An 8,761-nucleotide genomic window follows, 5' to 3' on the forward strand; every position below is an offset into this window, starting at 1 on the left:
TCACCTACGGTATTGGTTAAAGGTCTTGAAGGCGGGTGTCAAGGAAAGGTGAAGTGCTGAAGGCAGGAGTGAATTTGCCACATTGATCGCAAATCGATACATTACATCAGATTTCAAAATCATTTCCATGGCTTTGTTCACATAATCTATCAGTGTCACTGTATCAGTATCACAAACATCTGTCGTGATCCCATGCTCTGCTGTCGTGATCCCACATCTCTTGAGTCTCCTTCAACCCTCCAATGTTACTACCACCAACAATCTTCCCCCTATCAAAATCCATCAATTCCATCACTTTTATCCAATTTGACAATTTCAAAAGCTTAAAGCAAAACACAAAATACTTACCCATAATCAAAGAAAACGCTACTACTTCAAGCGACTTCTCTGGTGCACCAATAAGCACAAGTTTTCCTTAGCTTTCAGTGCATTCAACAATGGCGCAATTAGATGAGTTGCAGACACTGTGTCGATGATGCCATCAAGTGTAGGGGTGGTCAAAAATATCCGCATCCGAACATCCGATCCGAAAATACCCGAAAAATCGGATATCCGAAAATTCGGACCCGAAATTCGGATATCCGGTTTTTCGGATTCGGATACGGATATTAAAATGTGAAAATTTTGGATATTTCGGATATCCGAAATCCGAAATATATAATATAAAAAATTATTAAAAATAGTTTTAATGCATTGAGTTTTTTCATTTGAAATTCAAAAAGACAAATTATTAACATTTTTACTTGGTACGCAAAGTGAGGATGGTATAAATGTTACCTTTTTTATGTTGATTTTAGTAATTTGAGTTTGATTTCTCAAGATCTTCAGGTATCATGAGGTAACTTGCATTTAACCGGACCAAATGAAGTCTTATTATACCTAACAAATGCACGGAAACGTTCTTGTTCTTGGAGGGTTTATCTTCTTTATTTAAAACTAATGAAATTCGGATATCCGGTTTAATATCCGAATTCGTATCCGAAATTTCGGATACGGATTCGGATATCAAAAATCAACTATCCGAATTTTCGGATCCGAAATTCGGAATCCGAATTTTCGGATATCCGGTTTTGAACACCCCTAATCAAGTGTACCCGATACAGACTATTGGCAAAAAACCCAATTCAAAATTCAAAACTTATCGCAAATTCATTAACCATTACAAAAAAAAAAAAAAAAACCCTCACCTGCATCTGTTTTTCGTCTTTGCTAACAATAAAATGGTCAGCTTTAAGTCCTTGGAGTGATTCTTGGTTCTTAGCAGGAGTAGTGCTGAAAACAGTAACTTCTGCACCAAAAGCTTTCGCCATGCCCAAGTCCACCGAGACCAACAACATCGATTTTCATCCTGAAGTATTTGAGAGGGCTATAAGTGGTGATTTCGGCACATAGAAGCGGTGCACCGACATCAAGCGGTAAATTTTCCGGCCACCGGAGGACGAAATAATCATCTGAAACCATGTGATCGGAGCTTTGTTTTTGGGAACATAAGTGAGAACCTGTTTAGCTTTGTAAAAAAATATCATTGTTATTCATCAACAACAACGAAATTGAATCATTTTCGGAAGAAACCAAGACAAAGAAACCCAAGGTATCATTAAACTTTAAAATAATAGAAATAAATGAAGGGTATAATTGTAAACTTATTTTAAAAATCCATGGTAACATCAAAAGCGTCCGTGGAAATAGGGTTAATGACCTAGAAAGGTAAACTTTGCTCTTTGGTCACATTAAGGTAACCATGTTTTTTTCGTACACATTTGACCATTGAACTTGTTTGACATGTTCATAATAAGGTAATATGACTGGTAATTAGCGGTAACATTACCCTATTATGAACAGGTCAAACAAGTTTACTGGTCAGATGTGTACGAAAAAAACATGGTTACCTAAATATGGACAAAAATCAAAGTTCCTTACCCATTTTGGTAATATTAGGTTTTTATGTTAAGTGCAAGTAGTCATAAGATCCATTGATGTGACATGAAATTGGGTTGTTCGGTCTTTGTGTATGAGGAGATAGTCAAGTCTTGGGCCAACCCAATTTAGGCCCAACTAGTTAGGGTTTAGGTTGTATACGCTTAAGGGGCTAGACTGTATGTGCTTTAAAGACCTAACAACACAACCTAGCCCATGACTAGCCGGGACTGAACTGGATTAGACCAAGCCTAACCTAATTGTTCATTGAGTGTCGGAGCCTGATTCCAGGGCACAGTCCATGAGACGGTTCTTGTCCAGTATTACGAAAACGGGTAAGAAACTTTGGTTTTTGTCCATGACCAAGCCTAACCTAATTGTTCATTGAGTGTCGGAGCCTGATTCCAGGGCACAGTCCATGAGACGGTTCTTGTCCAGTATTACCAAAACGGGTAAGAAACTTTGGTTTTTGTCCATGTTTAGGTAACCATGTTTTTTCCGTACACATTTGACCAATAAACTTGTTTGACCTGTTCATAATAAGGTAATATTACTGTAATTACCAGTCATATTACCTTATTTTGAACAGGTCGAACAAGTTCAATGGTTAAATGTGAACGAAAAAAACATGGTTACCTAAATATGAACAAAGACCAAAGTTGGTTACCTTTCTAGGTCATTAACCCGCGGAAATATCACTACCCTTTGTGGAAGATTATATATAAAGTGCAGAAGACAAAGATTAAAAAAAAAAACAATAAATTACCTCCACCAAAATCGGCAAAGAAAGAACAAAAAGCAAACAGAAAGGGCGAGCAAGGAGATGGTAAAAAAAAAAACATTAGATAAAGGATATAAATACACGTATGGAATCACATTCCCCAAAGAGTGACTCAGGCAAATAAAACAACTACAAATTGCAGGACCGCCATTGACCGGACTAAATTGTAAAGAAATTTTGACAGACATTTATATTCGACAAATTGAAAAAGATAAAAACTGTAGGGGGTAAAGTGAAAAAGAACCCCCTGTTACTGTTCACAAAGGGGGTTTAAAATTTATATGTATATATAATTGTGTGTTTATCATTTTGTTTGTAGAATGTTATGAATTGTGTGTTTATTATTTTGTTTGTAGAATGTGCGTATATTCGCTTGAGAATAAGATACATTGATGATGCATTTGATGGAGCTTTGGAGCCAAATTCGAGCTTGGAGCTCATGGAGGATGTTGAGAAAGCTTGGAACCCGCTTTAATCGAGGAAAAATCAACGTTTCAAACAAAATTCAAGAAATTAAATCGAATTATACAGAAATTCGATCAAATTTATGTATCGAAGATTTATTAGCTTGTTTTTTGGTCGAAGAATAGAAAAGCCAAAAAAATCAATCAAAATTTTCCAAGAAATTCGATCTAATAAATGTTTCAAGGATCAGAAATTCCAAAAATAAAAAAACCACTAATTCGAGACAAAATTCGATCGAAGCCAAAAAAAATCCGATCGTGCCAAAAAAATTCATTCGAATTTTTAGTCGCGTTTTTTTGGATGTATAAATTAGCCTCCTTAACATTCCTACAATTATAACTTCCGATAACTCGTGATACTAGACGACTGGGAGGCGATTTTCAGAGGTTTTTGAGTGCCAACACATAGATCTGAAGAACACGATTCGATTTTTATTTTTCATTTACTGAGATTTATCAATTAGGTTTTGTTTCTACTTATTGTAATTCGTTTTTTAACATGTTAGGCTAAAAACCATAGATTTCAGTTTCGCAAACGACTCGACTTTTCGTGCAAGTAATCATTAGGCATGATATCTTATTGTGTTTATTGTTTAGTTTGATCAGTTTTATGTTTAATTGAACGTTTGATTTTGATTCATTTTTTGTTGGCCACTTTAATTGTTAACAAATCATTCCAGTTATCTTATTTGTTTAGATCCATAATTGTCTTTATTAATCAGTAAAAGTAACGAATATTATATTGGTTCTGTGTTAGGATTAACTCTAATATAAATCAATCAAACAAGTCTTTATGCTTCCAAGCTTGTGAGAAGTATTAGACTTTAGTGAGAATTTTACACTGTGTCTAATGTTGTTTTTCTAAATTAATTAAAAGCTTATTTGATTAATTCAGTAAAAAGTAATGTTTAATTCAAAGAGTTTGTTTTGGTTAAACATCTTAGTAAAAGAAAACTGTTAGAGCTTATTAATAATTTTCAGTGCCATTTTAAATAGTACACAACTCAATTATCGTGTTGAAGGTTATTTGTATGATTAGGAGAGTCACCGCGAAACTGAAATTGCTTTTGCTTTCTGAATTTTACCATAGTATTTAAATTGCATTTTTCTTTTATAAATTTCAGTCCAAATTAGTTTTAATAATCAACAGAATCCCCCCATTTTAATTTCTCTTAAATTAATGTGTGTGCCTTACGTAAGAGAGGCATTGACCTTAGGACATGACCCTGTGGATTCGCCCCTACTTTCATGTACTTCCCCCTAATGCATTTGAGCAATATGTTTATTTATATTATTATTTGTTTAGGTGTTGCGACAATCGTATAAAAAATTGGCGCCGTTGTCGGGGACACATAAAACACTAATCATTTTATGTAAATATCTACACGTACAGGTACTCCACTACAGTTTGATCCGGAAATAAAGAAGACAACAAGAACACTCAGAAAAGAAGCACTTCAACAGAAAACACTATAGGGTTTTTTCGCATCAACATCTTCTCTGGATTCAGAAGAAACAAATCCACAAGGCACTCCCTTGTGGAACGAGCCTGAAATAACCTTTTCATCTTTTCCTAAGGCACCCTCATCCTCACCTGTAACGCCCGTAGATCCGGGCTAGTCAATTTAGAGGCAATGAGTGTCGAAAACGAATTTTCGGCAAAAGATTATTTATAATAAATAATCTTAACCAAGTTGTAGAATATTTCTCAAGGTTTCCGTACATATAAAGAACTCCGAAATCCGAGTTATAACGAAGAAGTTATGGCCCGTCGAAGTTTTACGGCAAAACCGACACGACACCGGGAAGCGTAAATAGTGAATTTACGATGGAGCGACTTTTAGCCTTAGTGATCTAAACAAAAGTCATAGAAAACGTTAAACCGAGAGCGTCCATAAGAAGAACGCCCAAATCTGACTTCGTATGAGGAAGTTATGATTTTTCGAAGTTTCGGCTTAGCAGTGTACAGCCCGAAACTCGAATTTTAGTTCGAGCGGTTTTTGGCTTACGCGATCTAAATGAGAGTTGAAGATCTCATTAATAGGAACTCAACGGTAAAAAGACAGACAAAAACGGAGCTCGTATGCGAAAGTTATGGACGAAGCTTAGTCTCTACTTTTCGAGCGCGGTGAATTCGATACAGTTTTGTAAATCCGAGATAGAATGAGAATTAGCCAACGAGGTCTAAATGAGAGTTGAAGATCTCATTAATAGGAACTCAACGGTAAAAAGACAGACAAAAACGGAGCTCGTATGCGAAAGTTATGGACGAAGCTTAGTCTCTACTTTTCGAGCGCGGCGAATTCGATACAGTTTTGTAAATCCGAGATAGAATGAGAATTAGCCAACGAGGTCTAAATGAGAGTTGAAGATCTCATTAATAGGAACTCAACGGTAAAAAGACAGACAAAAACGGAGCTCGTATGCGAAAGTTACGGACGAAGCTTGGAGACTACTTTACTATAGAATTCCTATAAATAAGAGATGAACTCTTCATAATTTCCTCACACCTTCAAACCTTTCTTTCTCTCTCTAACTTCTCTCTAACCTCCCTAAACCCCTCCCAAGTCTAGGGAACCTCCCTAGCACGAGAAGAAATCCCCGGAGCGCCCGACGGCTCCGAGAAGAAAAGCTTTCGGCTCGGAAACGCTGCTCCAGCGAAGCCCAGTTTTTAATAAAAACTCGCTGTAAGTGAGCTACGCCTACGCTATTTTTAATATAACTTCTAATTAATTATAGTAACATTATTAGGACCTTAAAACAATTATTTGGGATATTATTATGAGTTATATAAGAGTGTTGTTTAACGCTTATATAATAATAATAATAATAATAATAATAATAATAATAATAATAATAATAATAGCTAGACTATTAATTAGTCGCGGTTAACGTTAGACTAAACCCTAGTGGTATTGATACTAGGTTTTGTCGAAGGAAATTATTTTAAGAGTAACGAAGCGCTGTCTGAGTTTGGAATCATCACTTTAACAGGTGAGTGTATGGTCCCTTTCATCTTACACATAGATATGAAGTATTTTATATAAATTACGTGCTATGTGTGCATATTATCTTAATACTTGCTGTCTATGATGGATGAATGATTTTATACATGTTTTAAATGATTTAAATATATATTTATTTTATATCTACAAATACGTTGGGATAAAACATGGGTAGATGAAATTGTTGGTGTGTGATGAAATAAAATGATGAGAGATAGGTGATGATAGGAAGGTGATGATAATTAGGTGATGGATAGGTGATGATGAATCGGTGATATAGGATGAAAGATACTATAACCTTGTCCGACAATTTGGAGATGTAGTCATCTACTAGAGTATAGATGGCGACCACGGAATATTCTAGACAACCCGTGGAAACACCAGCAGACTTATAACCTGTAGGTGATGAATTATGAGTCTAGGTGATGTGGTGACTGTATATTCATGCGATGATACTCTAACCCTTACTATGAATTACGAGTTCAGGCGACGTTGTAACTACGTATTCATGCCTTAGGAACGAGCATATAAGGAAATGTGAGGTAGAAAGATGAGAGGTAAATATGATATAGGAGATGACCCTTAAGATAATTCTTTAAGGAATATTAAAGAAGATAACGGGGATGGGTAATCGGGTTGATTGTTTGATGTTTAAATATAATAATTATATTATTGTGGGTTGAAAACCCTATGTACTCACCAGGTTTCCCAACCTGACCCACTCCAGCTTATTTGTATCACAGGTGTCGATACGAAGCTACTTTGCACTGAGAGATTTAAAAGAGATGTAGATCACTAGTGTAAATGAATGTAAGTTCTGTTTATGCTTATGTTTCTATATTGACGATGACATCCCAAATGTTTTAAATGAATAAAAATACATTTCTTCGGAAATGCTTTGATAACGTATTTATCATGTTTTTCTGGGAACAAATTCCGCAACATTTTTATTAAAAGAAGTACTCTGATTTTTATAAAGCATAAACAAAAATCGGTCTTTTCTGGCCGTGAAAATGGGGATGTCACATCACCTTCCCACAACCCATTCAAAGAAATACTCACCAACGTCTTCCATCAAATTCGAAACACCTAAACCCTCTTATTCAGATACCAAAATAGAACTAGCCATGAGTGAACACGAAGACGATCCTGAGAAGACTCTCCGAGAGTGGGTGACACAAGATGTTACACAACAGCCCTTGTGTATCACTTTCCCTGAAGCTCGGAACTTTGAGCTGAAGTCTGGTTTGATTCATCTACTTCCGACTTTCCGAGGCCTTGAGAACGAAGATCCGCACAAGTTTCTCAAGGAATTTCACATAGTATGCTTTGGGATGAAGCCACACGCTATCACATAAGACCAGATCACGTTAAGGGAATTCCCCTTTTCTGTCCAAGATGCAACAAAAGAGTGGCTATATGATCTACCTTCTGGATTAATCACTACATGGAACGAGCTAGCTAAGCTTTTTTGGGAAAAATAATTTCCAGAAGCGAAAGTGTCCAACCTACACAGAGAAATCCTTTCCATAAAGCAAGGAAAAATAGAGGCCCTTCACGCTTATTGGAAGCTTCAAGAAGTTGTTGGTCTCATGCCCGCACAATGGGATCAATGACTATCAACTATATAAATGTTTCTGCGAAGGCCTGACACCAAAGGAAATACGAATGATCAACGCTTCGAGTGGTGGTTTGCTTGCAGATATGACGCCAACTAAGATCTGAACATTAATAAAGAAGCTGGTAACCGAATCAAAACACTCAGGAAATGAAGAAGAATGGTATCCAGATCAGCCACGAGGAGTGAATGAAATCAACAATGCCCACCTTGAGTCTCAGATTTCAGAATTGACAAAGGTTGTCCTCTTATTAACAAGAGAAAATGGTGTTGAACAAATGTCAGATCTTGTGCTATATGCGCGAAGACTGGGCACCCAACAGACATGTGCCCAATATTACATGAAGACACGGAAGTTGTCCAGGCCATGGGAGGTTATCAAGCACAACAAAAATAATTTGACCAGTCGTGCAATAATCAAGCTTGGGGAGGATTCCAAAACAATTTGCAACCAAGACCCCAACAAAACTTTCAGCAGAGAAATCAGTACCGACACCCGCCTGGCTTTCAGCAACCTTTTCAGCAAAATCAACATCAACCCAATTTTCAGCAACCACCTGTTCAACAACAAGCTAGCAATTTCGGCATGTCTCTAGAAGACATAGTTAAAAGTTTTGCTACCAGTACCCAAGCTTTTCAGAATGAGACCAAGTCTAGTATCAAAAACCTGGAATAACAGGTATCACATCTTGCAAACTCTATGAGCAAGATGGAAGCACAAGCATAAGGAAAGTTCCCATCTCAGATTGAGAAAATCCCAAAGCACAACACTTGTGTTGTGACTCTTAAAAGCGGTAAAAACTACAAGGGACCAGACCATCAAGAGGATGAGGAATAAGAGATAGTAGTTGAGCAAGAATCTGACGTAACTGAAGAGGTGCAGAAAAAAAAGACAAGCTTGCAGAATCTGAGGTAAAAATCACTCTTCCTCGTTTTCCCTCAAGAATGAAAAATACGAAAAGAGAGAAGAGAGATT

At 36.6% G+C, this 8,761-nt stretch overlaps 1 pseudogene; it reads right to left on the bottom strand.

Annotated features, from left to right (window-relative positions):
- On the bottom strand, positions 1-1,924 carry LOC145113136 (mannitol dehydrogenase-like; annotated as a pseudogene).
- Positions 1,925-8,761: the final 6,837 nt, after the last annotated feature.

Source organism: Lactuca virosa, chromosome 5 (genome assembly GCF_052849685.1).
Source record: "Lactuca virosa cultivar CGN04683 chromosome 5, Lactuca_virosa_CGN04683_v6, whole genome shotgun sequence".
NCBI lineage: Eukaryota > Viridiplantae > Streptophyta > Magnoliopsida > Asterales > Asteraceae > Lactuca > Lactuca virosa.